General features: G+C 42.4%; 1 long non-coding RNA gene across 1 annotated transcript in view; it reads left to right on the top strand.

The window, feature by feature from the left end:
- The window catches only part of LOC144753652 (uncharacterized), a 427,248-nt gene extending 417,455 nt beyond the window's left edge, over nt 1-9,793 (top strand). Inside the window, exon 3 of the long non-coding RNA XR_013594456.1 lies at nt 9,687-9,793. This is a non-coding gene — a long non-coding RNA (uncharacterized LOC144753652). The remainder of the gene's footprint in view (nt 1-9,686) is intronic.
- Nucleotides 9,794-25,283: the final 15,490 nt, after the last annotated feature.

Below are 25,283 nucleotides of genomic sequence, written 5' to 3'. Positions count from 1 at the left end.
GTAGGAGCCAATGTCAAATAAATTCAACGCAAGTACTAGTTATACTTGCAATACTTTACCATTTGTTAGGCTACATTGTGGCACTGTTCTAGTGTACTGTCACCTGCTATATTCTCTATCGTACCGTAACCGTTGTAATGCTACAGTAAGGACAAACCAGGTTTCGTTTTCTTTTTTCCCATAGGCATGCAACTGCCACTGTGTCACACCACTAGTACCACCGCAATGAGGACATTTCATCCGCCCAGGATTGCCAACCTTAATCCCCATTTCCCGTGGAGCCAGCCCTGGGCCTAGCCCTAATTTCAAACACAAATTACAGGTAAGATAAGCGTTTGGTGGGAGGTAGTATAATGGAGTATTAGGACTAGACGAGAGATTGACGGTAGTACTACTAAAGTCCTAGGACTCTTCAGGAAAACAAACTTACTGTTAAACCCCCACCCACCAGACTTAAAAGCAGTAAAAAACAGGTATGGTCAGATAAAGTTTAAAAAAGTATATTTATGTAGCCCTAACAAAATAATCTCCCTCAAGACCCTCCCTAACACCAACGATTGTCTTTCAAAAGTCCCAAAAAGAACCCAACTCCCAAATCCCACCCCCCAAAAGTCTCTAAAAAAAGGGCAAGGGACACTACACTACTGGAGGGTGCTGGTGAATTTAGCGGCCAGGGCATCATACTCCTTACGGAGGGTGGCATGGTCGAAGCGGAGGCCTTCCACCAAGTTCTTATAGTTATGGACCTCCTGCTCCAGGTAGGACACTCTGAGTCCTAAGCGGTGCTGGCGTGCCTTGCAACTCCTGTGGGGGGCAGCTGGTGTCTTTGCTGCTTGGCGGTGGCGGTTGGCTTTGGTAGCCCGGCTCCGTACCGCTGGAGCACTGTGCTGGCTGGCATCCCGTGGGGGCACGGAGGAGGATGCAGCTGTCCCAGTGGAGGATGTTGTGGTTCCACCGGTTGACTGCGTGTCCTCCTCCTCCAGGGCCACCAGCCGCCGATATTCGGTGACAGTGGCATCCAGCCTCCGTTGCCGGGCCATTCGAGCCTGCTCCCTCCGGGATGTCGATTTGGAAGGAGCAACTATATGAAGAAAGAAAGACATAGTCTGTAACCAATGCTCCTTAACATTAATAACACAAAGTGATTGAGCCGAAAGTTGTGTCACAGTACAAGTAGCAAATTGAAAGCACAGTACATAACTATTGAGGACAGTATCTATCTAACCTCCCACTTCTGCATCCTTGCTCTAACATTAGTGGGAGTTTAATGAACAAATTCTACGACCACTATGGACTTCCATTACAGTCGACTATGACAGTACACCAGTCTTATTCTTCTTCTTCTCTCTTGTTTAGGAAAATTGGTACGTTATCTTATGCAAGCCGGCAGAATGCCAGCGCAGTGAACTTGCACCCGAGAAAAACAGACGCACACCATGATGAGTGAGACAGACTTGCGTTACTGTACCGGTCCAGTACATGCAGGTGGTGAAGCTATTACTTTTCTATTACGGGTGGCACTGAGAATACTCTGTTACAAGGGCTACTGCTTAATTAATTTACCTTTCACCCTACAGTGCAAATGAGTACTAGAAAAGGAAAATGAAGAAGCTAAATAATTTGATTATCTATCACTTCACATGGAATGTATTTGATGACATATGGGATGACTTTAGGTGCTTTGCTTATTATTGAGTGAACAGTGATACACCCACACATGAATGACGTACTACTACTAAACTAAAGTTATTAAGAGGGGTACGGAGTGTCCACCGTAATAACCGGATATATGCTGTGCTTGCAGTTGCAATACAAACTACTGCTACTATTCGTGGTAGTATTGGACAAATTTACAATTTCTTTTCCTTGCCAGTTGCCTTCCCTACACTGGAACGGACGTGCGGGTGCGGTGTTACATGCTCTTCAAGGTAACACTTAGTTCATCCAGTGACCATCTACTCTCTCTAGATACACATATGCTATCTAAGAGTCAGATAATACCATGCTCCAGGCATCCATCCATTCAAAGTATATGCACACATACAGTTTCTGTTTCACCCACCCAGGCTGTTCTCCTTCCACCCATCCTTGCTTCATCATTGACCCAGCCATGCACCATACCATATTCTTTCCTTCCCAGCCCCCTCGGGGACCAAGCAAACACATATCATTCTTCTTTGCCAGCCGTCATAACATTTCTCGTCCTTCCACACTTACTTACACCCTTCTTTCGCTTTTCGTTCATCCCATCCATCAAGTTCATCTAAGATCTTATTGGGATTCTTCTCACCAAAAACTTCACAGCTAAGTCGAAGTACATTTAGAGGAGGCTACTACCTGGTTGATTTATTATACACCCGTGCAGAAAGCACACTATGCAGTCTTCAATCTCAATAAGTGAGGAATATATAGCTTACCTCTTCAAGCCACCACCGTGTGAACCCTCACAGGAACGTCCGGCACTTGCACCGCATCCTCCCAAGAGTCCTCGTCCAACACCACCACCTCCGCGCTGGCCCCGCCACCAGATGTTACACCTACAAAGTACATTTAAGAATGTTAGAAATACACCACTCACTACTATATAATATTTGGTCTAGGAGGAATAAAGAAATGTTAATAAAACGAAATACAATGTAATAATTTGTAACTGTATACTCTAAAGTAAAAATGTCCCTTTTTCCAGGGAAGGCTGTTGTCTTGCTGCACTTTTTGGCACAACTGATGAATGCTTGCTTTTTATTTTTAACACACGCCACTTTTTCTCCTAACAGAAGCTTGACTTCTAAGAACACGATCAGGGTCAAGCTCAAGTTCAAACCAGGTGAGAGCTCAGCTCGACCACAAGAAATGTGTCCAATTAATCGTTAGCACTAAGCACTTTTCCATTTTCAGTTAAACTTTTACTTTTATGACAAACTGTATTTTAATAAATGTGTTTAGTTTTAATAAAGCTTTTAAACTTAAATAGACTCTGTGGTTTTTGGTCCTCCAGACTGGAGTGGATGAGCTAAAGGTTTTGGAATTTTTGCAAGCATGAGTGCCTCTGACACTTCTTGACTGACTCCGTACTCTTGTCCTGCGTTGGATAATCTAATCATCATTGGGGATCAATCATCGGTGACTTTGGGAGCTAAATGACTCTACCACACTATCTAGTCAGTAAGGAGATTGGGGGTTCTTCAAAGTCTGATATCACTGAGGTATGTGGAAAGAAAGTCTACCTGCGCCTATTATAATTGATAAACAATGCACTATTTAGTGTTCATAGTTCGGTTTGTGCAGATTTGTCCCTGCAACAGTAGTAGAATGGATTGTCCTCCTATCCAAACCAAAAGTAAAGTAGTATCTTATTCTTTCTTGGTGGTCATTCACCTTTTTATTGTTGGCAATTGTCAAAGCATAAACATTTAGAAGACTTGAAAAGACATTATGGACAATCCCAGAGGACTGCACTCAGTGCATAGAGCTATTGCTGACTAGAATGGGAGTCCAATGGAATTGCCAAATGTGCAATCTTAGTTAGCTAATAAGAATAATCTAGTAATACCACAGGGAGTCATAGTCGAGGCAGGATAAGAATTTAGATCCAGTCTACAAGAAGATCAAAGACGATTTAGAAAAAATCGAATGAGGAACGCTAGGAAAAAATAGGTACTCTATATTAAAATTAAAACTTACTGGGGCCAGCAAAGGAGCCCTCGCCTGCCCGATCCTGGCCTGCATCCTCCTGAACAGCACCCTCCTCCTCCTCCTGTGTCCTCTTGCCCTTGGGGGGAGCTGATGTACAACATGAAAGAAAGAAAGACCAGAAAACATGGAGGAGATTTGTCAACCAAATCAAACATTTCAAAAGAACAATAACAAAATATTTTGGAGAAATAGCAAATAGATAGACAACTATTCCACAGGATATATTGACCAATCTCATATGGTATACTACGTTATTCGTATTGCCTGATTTGCGGACCGTTGACTTTGAAAGTTCCTATGTAACTCACTAAACAGACTACTAGAAAGGTTTGCCTAGGCCTGGCAGGCAGCAGTCCGCAGCACGCGAAGTGACAGACAAAGTCCATCGTGCTTGCAGATCAGTGAATACTCAAACTATCAATCCACCGACCACCACCACTATTTCTTCTTATAGCCATGTGTCTAAAGGAAGTACTGGACTTCAGTCTGTTGGGGCTGATTTAGAAGTCCCTTGCGGCTCATTTTACTCCATTGTTGCGTGACTTTTGTGACGCAGCGGCAGAACAAAAGAGGCGCCATGGTGCGGCGTATATATAAAAAAAAAATGACGCATATGGGAGATGCATCACGTTGTAAAGCCCTGCGCCATCAGGGGGCGTTCCGGCGCAAGGGAGGGCGTTCCTGCGCAGGAACGAATCCTAAAAGTGGCTGAGGGAAATCTACAAGATGTCAATCAGTCACTTTTAGGACAATGATGCGTGACTGAAAGACTGCGCCTGCTTGAAGCCGACGTACGGCTTGATGCAGCATTGGGGAGATAGGGCACCCCAGAACATTGCTGGCACGCAACTCCAGCAATGCGCCGCCTTTACGGCACAGATGCGTAAGGCTTCTGTGACGTTTTGGGCCCATGGGTGGTGGTGGTGGCATGGCGCACAATTACTGCCGCATCCCTGCTACTTTGCAGGGATGCGCCGGTAATTGAAAATATGACCCTTAGTGTCTAGCATTACGCAGTTCTTTACACTACACTCATACATAATTTCTCAGGCCAATGAAATGAACACAAAATACAAAACAAATAAGCATAGTAGCAAGCAAGGCTACTGAGAAGGAGAGCAGTGCACCTGAAATGCATAGAAGATTTTGAAATATAATTTACCTACAATGTAATCGGCAGCGTTATTGCTCTTGGTAAAGAACAAAGATTTGCAAATAACAGAGCCGGATAAAACAGAGTAGTGATGAAATAGCTAGAAATAGCTACTACTACTCACCAAGCCCGGGGACCTCTACGCCGAGCGTGTCCAGCAAGTCGCGTTCCCGGTCCATGACATCTGTCCAGCGGTGGGTGGCCTGGTTATAGGTGCGCCGGACCCCAGAGAGCTTAAACATGGCCCGGCACACCTTCTCCCACCGCTTCTGGCGCTCCCGGATGCCATAGCCGGTTGCGATCTTGCCGCCTCCCAGGATGGTCTTGGGGAGGCGGCGCTGGACGTGGAATATTAGTGCGGCCACCTCCTCCGCGCTAAAGATCTCCCGTGGCATCACTAGCTCCCCCCTCAAACGCCCGCACGGGAGCCGGGCACGGGGTGCGGGACCCTTCCCCTTCTGAGGGTGCTTCCCGGCTCCCTTTACCATGGTCTGGGCAGAAATGAATGTAAATAGTAAGGAAGAAATAGAATAGGGAAGAAGAAAAGGAAAGAGTTTAAAAAAGTAGTTTAAAATTAACAAAAAGTAGCAGAAAACACAAAAACATAGAGCTAGAAAAATAGAGGGATAGATAATAAGTAAAATAGATCAAAAAAACTTCAAACAAGCAAAGGATGGAAGAGATTCAGAGAGGATACAGAAAGCATGCCCAGAACCATAGCAATGAATGAGAAACAAGATGGCCGCGCCCGTTCACGACCGCATGGGTAAGTTCGCGCGAGATTTTCCTCGCGATCACGCGCGAAATTGTACTAGCGAGCAGCACACTTTGCGAGATTACACATAGCGGCCGGAAACTGAATTACATCACGCAAACAAGATGGCCGCGCCCGTGTACGACCGTTAGGGTAACTTCGCAAACGTATCGCTACAAGCGCCTTGCGAACATGCAAAAAATCACGCGAACATACACGCCGCAAAAAAAATAATTGTGTATTCGCACGCATTCGCGGCTTCCGAAATCGATCTCGCACGGATTCGCGCCCCGCAAATGGCGCGAAATTGCAGAAAAACGATTTTTGCTAAACTGAAAGCAATCAGCAAGTGCAAAAGTTCAAACTTAACATTAGTAACCATTCACTCTAGTGCTTCCTGAGGGGCCCCTCCAGAGTTCAGTTGCCTATTTGCAACTATTCTATGACCCTGCTATGACCCAAACAGCAGGCTCATAGAATAGCTACAAGTAGACCATAAAGGTCCTGTGAAAAAAAATTTCACTGCAACAGAAAGGAAATTACAGATAAGGAAGGAAGCAGGTGCCAGCCAGACTGGAAGTTTCAAAATTACTGACACATTAATGACCCCCAAATTAATTCATGGCAGTTGAAGAAGGGCAGGTGTGCTTGCGTTCACTGCAACAGAAAGCAAATTACAGATAAGGAAGGAAGCAGGTGCCAGCCAGACTGGAAGTTTCAAAATCACTGACACATTAATCAACCCCAAATTAATTCATGGCAGTTGAAGCAGGGCAGGTGTGCTTGCTTTTTTTCACCCCCATAATCTACAGTGATAAACAAACCTAATGGGTGGCAGTGAGGATGTACCAGAGGGTGGCATGGGTGTACCAGAGGGTGGCAGTGGTGAAACAGAGGGTGCTGTGAACCTGTGATGATAAACCAGACGTAGAAACAACATAGTCGCGGCCGTGGCGAGCCGAAAAGTAAGTTCGCAATTGCGAAATGGTCCACAAATCCTCGCGAACGCTCGCCAACACAAAAAACAGAAAAATCCGCAAATCCGCGAGAGTTCGCGGATTTTGCTGATTGCGAATCCGTAAATACACAAATTCGCGTACACGAGGTCCGCTAGATCCGCCCATACTTAATGTAGAGTCTGTTGGCGTATAGGTATGCAGAAAGAGACTCGTATGTACTGCCCCGAGTGCCTTTCTAACCCTGGGCTGTGTGTACCTGCTTGTTTTAGAATGTAATTTTTGGGAGCATCCATGAGTGGTAAAGTGAACTGCCCAGTCGGTATTGTTTTATATTTTTCGTTCAGTTGGCATTCATGCAATGTATTTAGTTTCAGATTTTGTGTTAGTAGATTCATATCTATTTGCAATTTGTTTGTGTTTTCTTTTTGTGTAAAATATCTCAAATGTGATGGCAGTGTGTGTAGGATGGTACTTGGCTGGAGGTGTGTGTGGACTGGCGCTTGGCTGGCGGTGTGCATGGACTTGCGCGAGGCTGGCGGTGTGCCTGGACTGGTGCTTAACTAGCAGTGTGTGTAGACTGGCGCTTGGCTAGCAGTGTATGTGGACTGGTGCTTGGCTGGCTGTGTGGGTGGACTTGCGCTTGGCTGACAGTGTGGGTGGACTTGTGCTTGGCTGGAGGTGTGCCAGGACTGGCGCTTGGCTCGCGGTGTGCATTGTCTGGCGCTTGGCTAGTGGTGTGTTTAAACTGGCGCTTGGCTGGTGGTGTGCGTGGACTGGCGCTTGGCTGGTAGTGTGTGTGGACTGGTGCTTGGCTGGTGGTGTCTGTGGACTGGTGCTTGGCTGGCAGTGTGTGTGAACTGGCGCTTGGCTAGTGGTGTGGGTGGACTTGCACTTGGCTATAGGTTTGCGTGGACTGGTGCTCAGCTGGCGGTGTGCGTGGACTGGCGCTTAGCTGGCGGTGTGTGAGTAGTGACTTGCCGCTGGTCACTAAAAACATTGTTAGCCAAACACCACTCCATGCAATCCGTGAGCTGGTATGGTTGCTGTTTGAGGAATCTGGGCATGTGAAAGTGATGGGCCCTTGAATGGGGCTGTCTGCTGGTGTAAGTGTTGTAATGTGCTGGGCCCGTGAATGGCAGTGTGAATGATTTTATAAGTGTCACACGTATGAAAGGTGTGTGAATAGCCTGTTAAGAGGTTGGTGCCTTGTCATGGATTTACAGCTCACGAGCAGTCAATGGTTCAGTTTCTTGTCCTTTCAATTATTAACAGTTAATTTCATTTTTGTGAAATCTCGTGCTAATAAAACTGTATATACTGAACGATCACTCATCCTCGTGCCAAATCCAACCAGTATGTATGTGTGCTTGAGGAAAAGAGAGTTGTGCAGAAATATTTGTCTTTTCTATCTTACTCAAGCAGGGTGTACCTTGTCCCTTTTTGTGAATGTTGTAATGTGTTGGTTTTGTGCCGGTGGTGTGAATGGTCTTGTGTGTATCACGTATGAAAGGTGTGTGAATGGCCTGTAAAGTGGTTGGGGCCTTGACGTGGCTTTACAGCTCACGATCTGCCAGTCACTGGTTCAGTGTTTTGTCCTTTCAATTATTGACAGTGCATTTCATTTTTGTGAACTCTATTGTTAATAACATTTTATAAACTGAACCATCACTCACCCTCGTGCCAAATCCAACCAATATGAGTGTGCTTGAGGAATAGATGGCTGTGCAGTAATATTTGTCTATTTTGTCTCTCTTCCAAGGTATACATTTTTCTAAGAAAAACCCACCAACTGTAGATATTGTCGTAAACTAAACACCCATGGGAGTACATGGTGATGTCTCTCTTGTGGATCCACAAGTTATCTTACCCACAATGAATTGCAAACCTCAAACTGTGACTGTCACATTTTCCTTGAATTATTGAGCCAAAATGTTACCGCTTCAGAAACAGACAACACATTTCCTTTCCCCAGCATTTCTCCAAGTATCCCAATAGTAATGGTACCTCCCTTGTGTGGGTGGGCCAAGTACCCGCGGCAGGAAAGGGCCCAAAATCAATTGAGGCAACATCAAACTTACCCTTCACAAACCAACCTGGTTTTGTAAGGGGGTCCCATGAGTTTTTGGCCACAGACTCGGCGGCCATCTAGGGAAACCTACTAATCCCACACATTTCTGAAAACTAGACACCAGAGTTAGTCCAGCGAGGTATTGCTTGCATGGGTTCACCAACATTTTCCTATACAGAATCCCCTGCAAACCTCAAATTTAGCTGAAAATATCACTTTTTTCTCAAATTGCTCTGTGGAAAGTTCTGGACTCTGCTTGGATCCACAGATTTTCTACAACCCAGCGTTCCCCCAGATCTCCTGATAAAAAATGGTACCTCACTCGTGTGGTTGGGTCAAGTAACTGTGACAGGCAAGGGCCCAAAACCTATTGATGCAACATCAAAATTACCTATCACAAAACAACCTGGTTTTGCAAGGAGGGTCCCATGTGTTTTTGGCCCCGGGCTCGTTGGCCATCTAGAGAAACCTAGTAAACACACACATTTGTGAAAGCTAGACACCCCGGGCATTCCAGCGAGGTATGGCTTGCATGGGTCCCCCAACATTTTCCTACCCAGAATCCCCTGCAAACCTCAAATTTAGCCAAAAACAAATCTTTTTTTTCTCAAATTTCTGTGTGGGAAACTTCTGGAATCTGCGTGGATCCACAAATTTCCTACTACCCAGCATTGCCCCAGGTCTCACGATAAAAATGGTACCTCACTCACATGGGTGGGTCAAGTACCCTCTACAGGCAAGGGCCCAAAACTTACTGAGTAGACACATATTTTAACTTGGGTGATATACATTATTGATAATTTATCACAGCTGCCCCCACCTATAATCATGGTGTTTGGGGTAATGAAATTGATAAATAAATGTGTATGTATTACACTAAAGAGAATTACAATAAAATGGCTTTATCTCTACTATGGGATTCTTTTGTATATAGGTGGGGAGTCTTGGTGTGCGGAGACCCTGTGGGTGAATGTATAGACATTTATTAATGTGTTTTGCATTAATGTCTAATAGGCATTATTCATAAGTGATGTATATATTTTTTTATTTCATTTACAGACCTGATGAAGTCCTAGGGGATGAAACATACTGGCTGGGACAACTGAAAAGAATCATGTGTTGAAAAATGAATAAAAGTTGGATACTGAACGCATTATCAAGACTCCTGACAATTTAATCCTTTTCTTCTTCATCAGTATGTTCTTAACCTCTTGCATGCTTATGATGAGCTCAGTTCGACATGAGGCACAGTGGAGCTGTGCTCATGAGGAGCTGAGCTTGTCATAACTGCAGCGGATGCCCCCCGCGGGGCTTATTCCCCGCCTGTGCGGGCGTTCTAAAGGAGTGGGCGGAGTCGTGACAAGCCCAGCTCATCATGAGCACAACTACACTGCGCAGCATGACGAGCTTGGCTCGTCACTAGCACTGTGGCGCCACACGTGGCCCCTCCCCCCGCACCACGGGGGAATTAGCACCGCATGGAAGGGGTTAAACATTGGACTGCCTGAATTGTGGCTGGAAAAAGATTAATAACATAAACTCTCCTTTTCAAATAATATCTACAAGCATGCCATCATCTATGCGACTTCCTCAGATTGAATCACCTGCTCATCAGACTGCCCAAAGCTGTAGGCAGCACTGGTGTAATGTTTACTCCACAGCTTAGGTGCTCTGAAAACAAATATGCCTGCAAACAACATACCTACAACTCACTGCCTACCCTTAACCATTCCACATGCTGTACAAGTGGGGTGTTTTACAGCCATGCTGGGAGCTCTGGGAAATGCCAGGAGAAAGGTTCTCTCTTGACTTCTGATAGGGGCCTGTTATGTTTGTGTATACATTGTGAGTCATGTGGCCCCTCACTCATGATGAACTGAACAAATTTAGAGGTATTTATTCTTACAAAGAACCCTTCTCGCCCCCAAATCCTATGAACGCATATTGTGGAAATCCTTGGCATCATAACCAATGTTCGGATGTATTGCCATGGCATACATTGTCACTCTCAGTCTCTAGTGCTATTTGTTCTATGGATGTGGTGCAGCAAATGTATGTTGACCCCTGATTCAATTTTAAAAAAATGGACCTCGTGCTCTTAATCAGGTAGTAAAAGACAGCCTTAATTAGGGTCCAATTGACCGCTCCAGCCCTCACTGGTAACATGGAACCTGCGACTCTAACAACAGCTATGGCTCTTCTCTGTTCATTTAGTGCTGCAATATGTTCCAATAGAAAGCCAACCTGCAGATGGAGAATGTGGAGATCCAAAACAGAAAAAATTGCCTCCATGATGGATAGAAGAGTGTGGTTCTGACAATAAAACTAGGAACATACCTCTCTGAAAGGCCCCCAAGTACCAAAGGAAGAACAAAGGCCTATTTAGCGAAGTAGTCTTTAGGAAATGAGGCGATATCCATGCTGATGACAAGAATAACCACTGTGGGTGTGCAGCACACACCTGGAGAGAAAGGAAGTGCCCCCCACCCCTTTCTCAACACCGAGACCGGAGCTGAGCAAGGGAGGTGGAGCAGGCACACCAATCCTGGTGGGAAATGGCTAACAACTGGATGTCAAGAGGCCAAAAACTGGAGTAAGGCACGAAAGGCAGCAGGTTTCAAGGTTGCCTGTAGGAAGCGAGTGCCTGGGGCCAATAAGGCATGCACAGGAGCCCTGACACAATCAGCTCACTTTAAGAGCTGACCTATCCACCCAAGAATTACCAAGGAATTTGGGGGAAAGGCGGACTTCGCAGGCACTAAGCCCACCGACACAGTGGAATGGAAACAACAGTCAGGCTACCAATGACAAACACTCTCCTGTCACAAGCAGTGCTGATCATAGTGATTAATTTCACCAGTGGAGCATTACAAGAGTAATGAGGAATCACTTTAATCTTAAAATTACACGGGCGTAATTAAAAATTCTGCCCACTCCTAGTACAAAGCCACCTCAACAACTTAGGGTTCACTCCTCTCATTTTCGTCAACCCCCTGAGAGACCTGTATTCAGTTTGAACATTGAAATGAGTCCCAAACAAGTGTGTTCTTAGCTTCTTCAGGGGCCAAACTACAGCAAAGGCGTCCCTCTCAATGGCACTCCAGCGCGAGGATCTGTCTGCTTATAAAGGCAACTTGTTGCTCCTCACCCTCATCATTTGTTTTGTGACAATACTGCCCAAACTCCATGTTCAGAAGTGTCTATTTGTAAAATTAACTATTTTTCATAGTCTGTTGCTTTAAGGCCAGGAGCTCAGGACATTGCATCTTTCCGGGTGTTAAAGGCCTATTGGCATCCTGTGGTCCAGAATACATTCTTAGGCTGCTTTTTGGAGGTGAGCTCAGTTTGAGGGTCCCTAATCGTACCATGCCACTTTGCAAACCTCCTCTAGTACCTAGTCAAGCCAAAGTGAGCCCTGAATTGAGTTTGAGTTTGGGAGCCTCCCAATCTAAGATCGACTGGATTTTGGGTTGAAGAGGTTGCCCTTGGCATCCACCCACAACTGAACTCTGCCCTATCTGGCACTTACTGCCCTTGCTTGTTAGGCATGCCTGCTGCAGGGCCTATTGTAGTGAGGTCATAGAATTAACTGCAGACATTGCTAAGTTAGCATTAGTTAGCATAGGCGTGGCAGCCATCTTGCCATTTTTGCGCATGTTACTACATGGCTTTATTCTCATGGATAGGCTGCTGGTCCATTCTCATATGAGAACTGTCTGCTTTTCACCCATTTCGCTGTACACTGTGTTCCTCGTCTGCACAGCGTGTTCAAGGTCGAAAAACAATGTAGTTATTGATCAACTTTGGTCAGTCCCACGCCCATAGACACAACATCGAACACAGCTGCACTACTGAAAGGCGAGTGCTTTTAATATGGCATTGCATGCATGAAAAGGCACTTGAAGAGATTAATTCCAATGAAGAAGAGCTGTGCTTCTCCTGAGATGTAATTCCTTGTATCTAAACTTGGAGGTATTGGGTCCCCCTGACAAAGCCTAGAGGTCCTCTATACTTGTAATAAATTAGCTTATAGCATGGAGAGGGTGGTAAGGCACGGTAGTCCTGTTTCCACTGTCATTATAATCTTATTTCCCATTTTGTGCTTTATGGAATTGTAACCATGCTAATTATATTGTTCCTATGCATTTTGCTGCTTGTGTTGTCTACTATACTGCATTGTAGAGCACATTAGTTAAAATAAACATTTTAAACTATATTGTGTCTCTGTTTACTACGTTGTGGACAAGTATGAGTGTTTGAACTAAAGAGTATTCTTCTTCCTGTGATTCCTGAGAGGGATGAAGTGACATGTTCTAGGATGTCTAATAATTGGTAGCATCGCTGTAGTACAGAGAATGAATGAGACACTATAGCTAGTCAGATTGTAGTTGCGGTTTTCTGGTACACCACTACACACCGAGGTCCTGGTTTCCTGCGCAGAGTTCTGTGTAAGTGCAGAATCACTGCACCACTATGGTACTTCCATCAGGTGGACCAGATGATCCTTCCAGGTTGAACTAAATATAGTAATATCATCCAGATATGCTGCACTAAAGTTGTCCAGACATGTATATATTTATTCACCAAACTTTGGAAATTGCCAGATGCATTTATCAGTCCAAAATGCATCACTTTAAATTGGAAGTGGCCTTCAGGAGTAGAAAAATAAGATCTCTTCTCTGCCCCCTGAATGAGCCCAATCTGCCGATACTATAATGTAAAATCAAAGGTACTCAAGAATCTTGGCTGCACTCAACTTGCCTATGAGCTCTTCTGCTCTTGGAATAGGGTGTGCATCAGTTATAATGACTGCAATTGAACCCCTGTCATCCTCATAAAACCTCATCTCTGGCCTGTCACCCTTTGAGCGAGGTTTGGGTACCCAAATCACTGGGTTAGCCCAGGAAATGTCAGAAGGTTCTACCACCCCCTAACCCCAGCATCTTGCTGATTTCAGCTTTGATGCAAGACTTGCCTTGGTCAGACAATCTGTACAGTTTGTTTTTTACAGGCAAGCTGTCACCTATGTCCACATCATGATCACGCATTAGTGTGCAACCAGGGGTTAAGGAGAAGAGCTCAGCAACCTGGTTTAGGAATTGCCTGCAATCAGTTCGCTTTGTGCAGTAACAGAGTCTAACAATACAACACTATCTACTAAACCCTCTTTTGCATTATTTGACAGCAGGTGAGGGAAGGGTTCACTTTGCTCCTCTTGGCATCCATCAGGGACCATGAGCATGGTCAAGTCAGCCATGTGTTGGTGTAGCTTCAGGCGATTTACATGGAGTACTCTATGAGGACTTGTAGGGGTGCCTAAGTCCACCAGGTAGGCAACTTCCCCGTTCTTCTTCAAGATGGGGTAGGAATCATTCCCCTTTTCCTGGAGGGTCCTATATTCAGCCATGCGAGAACACAGGCCCAGTACATAGTTCAATATGTCAGGTTTGGACTTTTTGAGGGGTTTCACTCAGCCTTCTCTCACCAAACGTAATGGACCCCTTACAGGATGGTGAAACAGAAGTTCAAAGGGGCTGAAGTCAACCACCTTCTGAGACACCTCTCTGTATACAAACAAGAAGCTGTGTAACATCACATCCCTTTTTCTGAATTTTTCAGGTAAGTCCGTTATCATGCCCTCTATGGACATGTTAAATCTCTCAACTAAACCATTAGTCTGGAATGCCCCCTGCACCCAGGAGCTCTGCCAGGTCAGGCCAGTCTTCCTGAGATGCAATTCCCTCCTCAGGTACCAGGACATCTCCCGCAGGAGAATTCTCTCCCTGGTTCTATGACCTCTTTGAAGCTGACCTGTGATCTTGCTTTAGGTGGTTTGAGCCATAATTCCAGGCTCCAAACTCTCATGACTTCCCTTTTGTGCTGTCTGTGCTCTAGTTGCCACACACACACACACACACACTCAGGGAGTCCCAGCATCCTGCATGAGCCTTCATTTCTACTTCTTCTCAAGCAGAAGTTTCCAAATACTTTCCCAACAGACACAGCGAGACACAACCACCTTCTTTTGACCAGTAGTCCCTCCCCATTCTAAGTTTACCAAGGCCATTGGATGCAGCTTAGTTTCATTGCGAGCACTGGTCATCTGGTGACCAACACCACAAATCAGTTGGTCTTGGAAAACAAATCAGGCTGCCACTATAGTGACACTGGCATATGTATCCCTCAGAGCTTCTGCCCCAGTCCCATTGATCTTTAGCCTTTGTCTGTACTTTTCCATGCTTGAAATAAGACTTCCAGGCCTTCAATAATCATCCCCCCCACAGGCACTAAGGATGACTCTGTGTAACCTCTGACCTCTTCAGTGTACATGTATATCTGCACTCCTATGTTAGCCCATCCCTTGGATTGTCCATCATTGGGGGACCTTTTAGAGCTTACTGAATCTCTTCTTTTATGCCCTGGCTGTTAACAGTCATATTGTACAAGTCATTTTAGGGTCCCAGTTTTTACCCTGATATCCCCTACCTTTGGACTGGGATGAGTCTCAGACACCACACTCCTGAGAACATTGGGGCCATATTTTGGTCATACCATGACCCCTCTTGGAAACCCTTGTCCTGACTTATTTGGAAGCTATCTTCCCCTTCTCTCAGAGATAAGACAACTTCAAATCCACCAAATGATGATGCAATGTCTCTGTAATACAATTAGTTAAAATCTGCTCTTTCATAATCAATTTATATAGCCCATCATATGTGTCCATCTCATTCTATATTATCCAGCCTTCTTGTGCTTTAACTGAAGAATCTACAAAGTCCATCCATGTCTGGTTTTGACATTTATGGGTGTCCTTAAACTTCACTCTGTACTCTTCTATTAAAGTATCCTTCATATGATTGTAGGATTCAGCCACATCCTCATTAAGGATCAGAAGTCTGTATGTGGTCTATGCTTCTCAAATTGCAGTCCCACTCAAAGGTTGCAAATCATATGTCAATGTCATCACCATCACTAATTCTGGGGACAATATCTGTGGGAATTTTAGGGGAAAGCATTTCGAATTGTTCCCTAATTGCTTTGCTCTCACCATTATCTTGGGTTTAAAGCTCATCTTACCCCTTCTCTCTTCTAGGGCTAGTCTTATTTCCTCAAGTTCAAGCTTTTTCTCTTCTAGTGAGATGACTAGCTCTTCCTTAAGGTTCACTCCCACCCTACCAGTAGGTAGGTTACTAGAGTGACTACTGTCACTTTCTGCTGCTGAAGGGGACCTGGAGAAGGGAGACTGTTTTGGTCTTCACCTTCTTTCCCCTCATCTTCGATTTTGGGCCAAGGCTTCATTCTCAGCAGAATCTTCTCCTGAGGAATGGCATTCCCTATCTAACTTTTCCTTCTCATATAAGCTGAGGGTCTTCTCAAGGTCCTCCTTTTGGGCTGTCAATCTGAAGCAAATGTCCCTAATTTTTCCCAAGTTTCTCAGATCACTGATCTTTAGAGCTGGGAGGACAGACAAGATGAGGATCTTGTCAGTCTTCATTGTGCAGAAACCTTTTTACTAGAAAGTTGGGACCTTTTTGAAACTTTGTAAAAACATTTCCAAATTTTTCCTACGTTCTACCTCTCTTTAGTTACAGTAGAATGAGGGTCTACACAGGGACATAACAATTTCAATTAAACAATTGATTTTTAGAAAGACATCTAAAAATTATTTGGGTCTAGTCAATAGTAGATTTCTTGTGTAAAGTAACTTATGACCAAGTTGTAGTGCAAAGCACAAGTGCAGAGTCCCACTGCTGCCACCAATGTAGGAATGCAGAGTATTATGCAGTAAGGCTGGCTAGGCTTCACCATGCAATACTCTCACAGTCCCATATATATTCCTTTGCATTCACACTGATAAATCCCTCGCTCAGTCCTGGTAGTGTGACACAGAACAGTCAGACTTTACTAGAGAAGCATGTGTTAAGCATTTCAGAGAACCAACTTGGACAATAAGTAACTGACACAACTCAAAAGAAATCCAACACCAATCTATAAAAGCAAGCATTGGTGAATGCATTAGGTTTCGCCTATGTGATTGATAATATATATGTTTTAAAGTTTTAGCTTGGTCAGCAATTGTGACATATAATTTAAAGAAATGTTGTAAAAGTGTTATAATCTGTTTATTGAGAAAGGCAATATATTGTGAAGAAACCGGTAGAAGGCAAAAACCGGGACGGGACTCATGGCTGAGAGCAAGGTTTGGAGAACGATGCGTTCCATGACCTGTGTAAGAAATCAAATTTGCAGCGCATGTGAAACAGAAACAAGATAAACTAATGAAAGACCTTTTTTAATTTACCAACCTAACTTTACTTTGATCAGTAAATAAAAGGGAAAAAGCACCCACAAACATTGTAGGCATGCACGGGCATGGTGCACGCGTCTACAACTTAACACAGCTGCAGCGGCCATATCAAAGCACCCTTATTTACTTTCCTCTTTAGCCATGCTGGACAGCATCACTAAGACCCATTGGCAAAACCAATACATCCCAGAAGCGATAATTACTGCCTTTCGAGTGCTTGATGTCATGTGCTATGAAGCAGAAGGAGGGATAGACGGCAACACAGGAAACAAGACTTCTGCCAGAGTACCTGCTGCTTAAAAGAAATGTAAATATGTACAATTGTTTAATCTTCAAATGTAAAGGCTGGTTGGAATTCGTTTGAAAGGTATTGTAAGGGTGTTACATCTGAGTTCTGGAATACCTTCTTGAAATGCATAGGTATTAAAAAACTATTTGCACTAGCTGTAGTCTGTGTATTACAAAAATAGATATTTTGGAGCACTTGATCTTAAACCTAAATCTTGTTGCACATTTTATGGCAGCTCATCTTATACTGTGTCCAATACGGTAAACACCCATTACAACGCATTTTTTACAACGCACTACCATTACAACGGAACTTTTACAACGCAAATACTATTACAACGCATTTATTTACAACGCATGTTTTTACAACGCAGGTACTTTTACAACGCATACCATTACAACGTAAGTATTGGTAAGTATATAATTATATTTAAAATGTTATATGTTAGGTTTTTTTTAAAGGGGTATTTTTAGGGTTCAGGGTCAGTTTTGGGTTTTTGGGTAAAGGGGTATTTTTAGGGTTCAGGGTCAGTTTTGGGTTTTTGGGTAAAGGGGTATTTTTAGGGTTCAGGGTCAGTTTTGGGTTTTTGGGTAAAAGGGTATTTTTAGGGTTCAGGGTCAGTTTTCAGTTTTTGGGTAAAGGGGTATTTTTAGGGTTTAGGGTCAGTTTTCAGTTTTTGGGTAAAGGGGTATTTTTAGGGTTCAGGGTCAGTTTTCAGTTTTTGGGTAAAGGGGTATTTTTAGGGTTCAGGGTCAGTTTTCAGTTTTTGGGTAAAGGGGTATTTTTAGGGTTTAGGGTCAGTTTTCAGTTTTTGGGTAAAGGGGTATTTTTTGGGTTCAGGGTCAGTTTTGGGTTTTTGGGTAAAAGGGTATTTTTAGGGTTCAGGGTCAGTTTTGGGTTTTTGGGTAAAGGGGTATTTTTAGGGTTCAGGGTCAGTTTTGGGAATTTTAGATAAAAGGGTACAAGAAAAAAATAAAATAAAAATAAATATAAATTAAATTAATTAAATAAAATTAAATTAAATTAAATTAAATACAATTACAATAAATAAAAATAATTTTAAATAATATACAATTAAAAAAATTATATATACTTACCAATACTTACGTTGTAATGGTATGCGTTGTAAAGGTACCTGCGTTGTAAAAAAATGCGTTGTAAATACATGCGTTGTATTAGTATTTGCGTTGTAAAAGTCCCGTTGTAACGGTATGCGTTGTAAAAGTATGCGTTTTAACGTCATACATCCGTCCAATACAAATTAAAAAAATGCATCTGCAGTGATCACATTAACCAACAGGGACACGGAAAAGGGAAAGGCAGATAAAAGATGCATAAATCCGTAGGAAATATGAACACAATTTGGCACTTCACTCTAAATATAAATGAATCAGTTGGAAATAATCAATTCACAACGAGCGTGCCTCCTTCCCTCCTCGCCCTAGGACAGGTGAAGTGGGAAATCCCAACAGATTAAAACAAAGGAAGCTGGGACATAGACAGTGTGGTAAATACAATCAGGGCATGATGGATGCAGAACTCAGAGAAAGCGAGAGGAAAAACACCCGAGCAATAACAGATGGTAAGTGCTCTGCAATCAGCACACGTTTATCAGTTTGTGTGAGGAATGGAATACTTGCTAAACATCTAAAAGTCTGAGTTGTCACAGCAATCCCAAAAGCACCAGGCCGGACTAGGTTCAAACTCCAGCAAAAATCATAAACCTTTTTTTCATTAAACAAATATGTAATGCACTTGCTACAGTAGATTTTGCAGAAAGCAAAAAAGTGATGAGCGAAACTTGGGACTATATTCCAGCCCATTGTGTTTTTTGCCCGCCATGCTACTTCAGACAGGAATGAGAAATCAAAGTTGCCTTGGTCCCGCTCAAATTGTAATAGTCTAGCCAAAACTGCCATTCCAGGAACCCTGTGAATGGGAACACAAGCAACCCTACATCAATTTTGACCTATTAGGGCTTCATCATGGGGTTCAGCTTAAGTCCTAATGCACAATGAGCATATCATCTCTGGGCGCTGCTCTGAAGAAACCCCAAAAAGTGATAGGTGAAATGCTTGAATTATTCCCTGCTACTGGTAACTGCTAGGAGCCTTATTCAAATCAATCTTTTAATTGCCAAACATGCGACCTCAGATATGAACCAACAATCTGCAAATCAGCCTTGGTTCTGTTTCAGACTGCATCACTGTAAATTCCATGTGTGGTGTCCTTTACTCAGTGATATCTATTTGATCAACCTCAGAAAGATAAAATGTTAAGACAGCCCTACTGGAATTCAACATTTCTGCAGGTTGTGCATAGATGTTTCAGGTGGTGCAATAAACATACTTTATGCCACTGCTATCCAGCTGCCTACAATGTGCATTTATACCAAAAGGGGCATTACTTTATGTTGATGTAAAATGCATTACTATACAAAGTTGCTCTGTTAGAAGAAAATACTTTGGAAGGTTGAAGGATAACAGCTTTAGTTTGTCTTCACTCTGGCACCAAGCTAGCACCTATACAACCTGGAAGACCCTCTTGGAGACGAAATCCAGTGGATTCCTGTTCCTGAACTAGTACTACAAAAAACTACTGGCGTACCTTATGGTGCCTCTTGGGCAATGTTTTTTTATACTTTCACAATCTGTGGGAAAATGTGTGTAGGGTATCTTCAACAAACTCAAATAGATTCTGTTTATTTATGAACAGATTAGTGGTTCCAAACACACTCCCTGAAATGCAGCATGAGAGACTAGTCTTTCCAGAATTGGACTGGGAATGCCTGAACATTGTTTTCACTGAGATAAGGCCCCCATCGCTTTTCAGAGTGTTTGGGGAGATTAAGTAAACCAATGGTAATCCTAGAATTTGTGTTTCAAAGGAAACAGAAAGGATTCCACAAACTTCTAGAACTACAGAAGTTAAGCAATTTATTAGCCACAGCAATCCTCCACACAGACACACGTACTGATAAAGTGAGGAGCAAAGCTGGCTGACACAACCAAGGGACGCTGGTGTACATGACGCTGAGAAAAACAGTATTCCCATATCCCCCACCATGGACTCACCACCTCTACTTACCAATAAAGTTACATTTCATCTTACAGGATGCACCACCAAACTATTTTTTGTATCTGAAGATGTACTGTCATCATAGGTAGACCAGGAGCCAGAGATGTCGTAAGTAGATTTAATGGTTCATGTAAGTTGGTACAGGGTGCCCCACCGGGAGTAGCATCCTGCTGATCAGCCCTACTCAATCTAACTGATAACTCATTCAAAGAATGCACACACACCAAACATTCTATAACATCACACTCATGCTGGCTGAGCAACCAGGACTAGGAAGCATAGGATATAATATATCTCCTTCCTTTAGAAACAATAAAACAACAAGAAGCAAAGTGAAGAAAATAATCACATTTTGTTCCTTAGAAATTAAATTGAATTAGATCACAAACATCATATTATATAGGTAAGTGCATTCTTAGTTCACAACACAAATCAAATAGCATTCTAGGATATTAAAGTGAATAAGGTCAACTAAGATGATAAGAGATAAATGATTCCTCTCTAGTTCACTTAAGAACAAATAGCATAAATAATTGTATTCTTCATATAGAATGGTATTGAAACATGTAAATTCACATTTAAAAGAGTACACATGTTTTCAGGCAGGTTGTAATCAAAACAGATTGCAAACGTTTCAGGGAAAATGCTATCACCACACTTACCCAGTACACTCTGAAGAACACCACAGGGAAAATGCAATCACCACACTTACCCAGTACACTCTGAAGAATACCACCAATCACCACAACACACCCATCTCCCTCTGCAAAGGAACATGAAAAAAAATATGCACATGTTCCAGCAAGGATGTAATAAAGCACAATAAATGACGTGCAAGGGAGAACACAAAAATTGTAATGCACAATGACATTACTGCACTGCTCCTGAGTACTCTGCCAACGCAACCCTGATGGTGCGAGGTAAAAAAAACAGCTCCCCCAATGCAACCTTGACGTACGAGGGATATTGCCAACGCAACCTTGACATGCGAGGCAAACCACTTTTCCAACATAACCCTGACGTGTGAGGAAGACTCCCAACGCAACCATGATGTGCGAGGGACACTGCCAACGCAACCTTGACGTGCTGGGCAAAGCACATTCCCAACGCAACCATAGGAACACTCCCAACGCAACCACGATGTGCGAGGGACACTGCCAACACAACCATGATGTGCGGGGCAAAGCACATTCCCAACACAACCCTGATGTGTGAGGGAAACTCCCAACACAACCATGATGTGCGAGGGACACTGCCAATGCAACCTTGACGTGCGAGGCAAAAAACATTCCCATCGCAACTCTATCGTGCGAGGGAGAAGACAAAAATGTAATGCACAATGACATTATTGCACTACTCCTGAGTACTATGCCAATGCAACCCAGACGTGCGAGGCAAAAACAAAACGCTCTCCCAACGCAACCTTGATGTGCGAGGGATATTACCAACCAACCTTGACGTGCGAGGCAAAGCACATATCCAACACAACCCTGATGTGTGAGGAACACTCCCAATGCATCCATGATGTGCGACTAATCTATGACATAATATCGACAGACAGAATATAGACATACAAAAATATCGACACAAAAATATCGAAATCAAAAATATCGGAGTTCTATCTACATAAAGGTAAGTACAAAAATATCGAAAAAAAATATAGTAGTACAAAAATATCGAAGTTAAAAATATCGTTTTTTTAAATGTATTAATAATAATGTAAAAATAATTAAAAAATGTATAGAATTTAGCAAATTAAAAATATAAACATTAAAACATATTAAAAAATGAATAACTAATACATACACATTTAAAATAAGTTAAAAACTACATATAAATTAATATATATACTTACTCTACATATTGCAAAAGTAGGAAAAGCGTTGGATAGCGTAGGGGTAAAAATTACTATTCCCACTCCAGAGAGTGCAACAGTAGGGAAAGCGGTGGATAGCGTAGGGGTAAAAATAACTATTCCCACTCCAGAGGGTGCAACAGTAGGGAAAGCGTTGGATAGCGTAAGGGTAAAAATTACTATTCCCACTCCAGAAAGTGCAACAGTAAGGAAAGCGTTGGATAGCGTAGGGGTAAAAATTACTATTCCCACTCCAGAGGGTGCAATAGTAGGGAAAGCGTTGGGTAGCGCAGGGGTAAAAATGACTATTCCCACTCCAGAGAGTGCAACCGTAGGGAAAGCGTTGGATAGCGTAGGGGTAAAAGTTACTATTCCCACTCCAGAGAGTGCAACAGTAGGGAAAGCGTTTGATAGCGTAGGGGTAAAAATTACTATTCCCACTCAAAAGGGTGCAACAGTAGGGAAAGCGTTGGATAGCGTAGGGGTAAAAATTACTATTCCCACTCCAGAGGGTGCAACAGTAGGGAAAGCGTTGGATAGCGTAGGGGTAAAATTTACTATTCCCACTCCAGAGGGTGCAACAGTAGGGAAAGCGTTGGATAGCGTAGGGGTAAACATTACTATTCCCACTCCAAAGGGTGCAACAGTAGGGAAAGCGTTGGATAGCGTAGGGGTAAAAATTACTATTCCCACTCCAGAGGGTGCAACAATAGGGAAAGCGTTGGACAGCGTAGGTGTAAAAATTACTATTCCCACTCCAGAGGGTGCACCAGTAGGGAAAGCGTTGGATAGCGTAGGGGTAAAAATTACTATTCCCACTCCAGAGGGTGCAACAGTAGGGAAAGTGTTGGATAGCGTAGGGGTAAAAATTACTATTCCCACTCCAGAGGGTGCAACAGTAGGGAAAGCGTTGGATAGCATAGGGGTAAAAATTACTATTCCCACTCCAGAGGGTGCAACAGTAGGGAAAGCGTTGGATAGCGTAGGGGTAAAAATTACTATTCCCACATTTCAGAGAGTGCAACAGTAGGGAAAGCGTTGGATAGCGTAGGGGTAAAAAAATACTATTCCCACTCCAGAGAGTGCAACTGTAGGGAAAGCGTTGGATAGCGTAGGGGTAAAAATTACTATTCCCACTCCAAAGGGTGCAACAGTAGGGAAAGCGTTGGATAGCGTAGGGGTAAAAATGACTATTCCCACTCCAGAGGGTGCAACAGTAGGGAAAGCGTTGGATAGCGTAGGGGTAAAAATTACTATTCCCACTCCAGAGGGTGCAACAGTATGGAAAGCGTTGGATAGCGTAGGGGTAAAAATTACTATTCCCACTCCAGAGAGTGCAACAGTAGGGAAAGCGTTGGATAGCATAGGGGTAAATATTAATATTCCCACTCCAGAGGGTGCAACAGTAGGGAAAGCATTGGATAGAGTAGGGGTAAAAAACTACTATTCCCACTCCAGAGAGTGCAACAGTAGGGAAAGCGTTGGATAGCGTAGGGGTAAAAATTACTATTCCCACTCCAGAGAGTGCAACAGTAGGGAAAGCGTTGGATAGCGTAGGGGTAAAAATTACTATTCCCACTCCAAAGGGTGCAACAGTAGGGAAAGCGTTGGAAAGCATAGGGGTAAAAATTACTATTCCCACTCCAGAGGGTGCAACAGTAGGGAAAGCGTTGGATAGCGTAGGGGTAAAAATTAATATTCCCACTCCAGAGGGTGCAACAGTAGGGAAAGCGTTGGATAGCATGGGGGTAAAAATTACTTCCCACACTACTCCCCCTTTAACACACAACACACTACACATACAAAAAACCACAATTAATATAAAGATCAATTAATAAATTAATAACAATTAATATTAAATTGATGTAATTATAAATTAGCTAATTAACACATATTAATTACCAATTAATGATTAATTACCAATTAATTAACAAGATATTTACAAGAATAAACAATATTTATTAATACATTATTTATAATTAATATTATGAAATAATGTTTTAAAACTAATAACCAATTAATTAATTAACAATTAATTAACAATAAATACCAATAAATAAATACAATCTCTTTAATTAATTTAATTTAATTATGTCACACCCTTTTCCCCTATAAACACACAACCCACTACACATAAATAAATCACACAAAAAATGTAATTGTCATTTAATCACTTAATAATAATTAATTACCAATGAATTATTAATTAGCAATAACAAAAAATTAAAAATATTAGTACATTAACTCTAATTAATTTAATTAACTAATTAATAATAATTAATTACCAATTACTTAATAATTAACAAAAACAGAAAAATAATAAACATTACTACATTAACTCTAATTAATGTAATTAACTAATTAATAATAAGAATTAATTACCAATTAATTATTAATTAACAATAACAAAAAATAATAAATACTACTACATTAACTCTAATTCATTTAATTAACTAATTAATAATAATTAATTACCAACTAATTATTAATTAATCATTATTTATTAATCAAAAATATTTTTAAAACATATTAATCAATTAATTATAATTAAATTACTTCCCACCCTATTCCCCTATAAACCCACAACCCGCTCTGAAGCTAAAACGCAAAATGTAAACAAAATTACTAATTCTAAACTGACATGCGAGGGAAAAGCAAAAAAAACTTACAACACAGGGTACATGACCTGCAAAACATGCTTAGACAAAACACGGTACATACCCCACAGGCATTTTATAGAAAATCTCAGCATGTACATAACAGAAGCTGCTAAAATAATATAGAAGTTCCTTCACAGCAGATATGACACGCAGGATTGGGTGCACAAGGTCAAACTTTGTTTGTCACGAAAATTCACACTTTAACTTTCTGTAACATCCTCATCTAAGTTGTGCTGCCAACCAATGAAACTGAACACAGTTCACCGCACACCAAAACACATTTATCTTGGAGCAGCTTCCCATATGAATAAAACGATTTGTATTTATTTTCAAAGACTAGCAGTCTTTGTTTACTTTTAACGAGGAGCTTCCTTTCAGCGCTAATCCTCCCTCGCACTTGAATACACACGCGCACAGCAGGGTGATTTACCTTTAAGACCAGCAGGCTTTGTTTACTTTTAAAGAG

Source organism: Lissotriton helveticus, chromosome 5_1 (assembly GCF_964261635.1).
Source record: "Lissotriton helveticus chromosome 5_1, aLisHel1.1, whole genome shotgun sequence".
NCBI lineage: Eukaryota > Metazoa > Chordata > Amphibia > Caudata > Salamandridae > Lissotriton > Lissotriton helveticus.
The sequence above is the reverse complement of the archived record's forward strand: the minus strand, read 5'-3'. Positions and strand labels throughout refer to the sequence as shown.